Source organism: Gavialis gangeticus, unplaced genomic scaffold, assembly GCF_001723915.1.
Source record: "Gavialis gangeticus isolate Ggan-Ray unplaced genomic scaffold, GavGan_comp1, whole genome shotgun sequence".
Classification (NCBI taxonomy): domain Eukaryota; kingdom Metazoa; phylum Chordata; order Crocodylia; family Gavialidae; genus Gavialis; species Gavialis gangeticus.
The window spans coordinates 13,878,975-13,879,939 of record NW_017729011.1 but is presented as its reverse complement, the minus strand read 5'-3'; the positions used below and the strand labels follow the sequence as shown (position 1 = coordinate 13,879,939).

The 965-nt window shown below is 47.2% G+C and overlaps 1 protein-coding gene across 1 annotated transcript in view; it reads right to left on the bottom strand.

The window, feature by feature from the left end:
• Positions 1-965, bottom strand: part of LOC109292890 (alpha-1-acid glycoprotein 1-like) — a 13,210-nt gene that overhangs the window by 899 nt on the left and 11,346 nt on the right. The window lies entirely within an intron of this gene.

Sequence of the window (965 nt, the reverse complement as noted above, 5' to 3'; positions counted from 1 at the left end):
CCTTCACAGCAACAAAGGATAAAACACAGACCTCTGGCTCCAAAAGCCTGAACTTAGAGCAAAGGGGGCTTTCCAGGAGGTGTATGGTATAGAGCAAGTGTGGTGTGTTCCTCTCTTATTTTGGTAAGTTTGTTACATTATACATTTAGGGAAACCACCCTTCCTGTTCCCCTAGTATTTGGTGAGCTGGTTTGCTCTCTGGAGCTGACCTTGTACTATGCCCTTGCTAGTGTACTGATAACCAGCTGTTATGTAGGGAGCCGTACAGAGAAGATCTCCCTGGGAGCATCTTCTTGTGTAATTAGCATGTGGGAATACACTCTGGCACAGTTCACGCTGGAGTTCATCACTCCTTGGCGCCGTGTTTATACGTACTCCCAGGAGCGCAGGACAATGAGCTTGGGCAGAGCAGCCCCATCTTGCAGGAGGCCTGGGGCTGCTCTGCCCTGGCTTAATGTGCCCCAGCCCGCCCCTCAACAAGGCAAGTGTGCCTCTTTGTGCCCTAGCCTGCCCTAGTCACTGTCTGTACATGCGTTTTAGTGCACATAATTACTCTGCTATAGGACAGCATTTGTCCTGGACACTGCTGTTCTACAGTTGAGTTAAGTAATATACCGCACCCTAATATGGATGCACAGGTATATGGTGAGGCTTTGCTGCGGAGCTAATTAATCAGTCCCACAGTAAAGTGTGCATGTAACTATATCCCCTCTAATGTGCATGAGAGGTTAAAAAAAAAAAAAATCTCCCATCCTGCATTCCTCAGTTTTCTCCACTTCTAGGCTCTTCTCTTTACCATCTTTTGTCCATGGTAGTATGAGAGGAGACTTTTCTCATCAATGAAACGTGTCTGGGAGTTGGCAGGGCTGGAGTGTGATGGTTTCCAGTGGGTCTTGAGAATCAAGACCTTTCCATTCACATTAATTAGTAAAACTCCAGACATGACAGTTGACCCCAGGCATCTT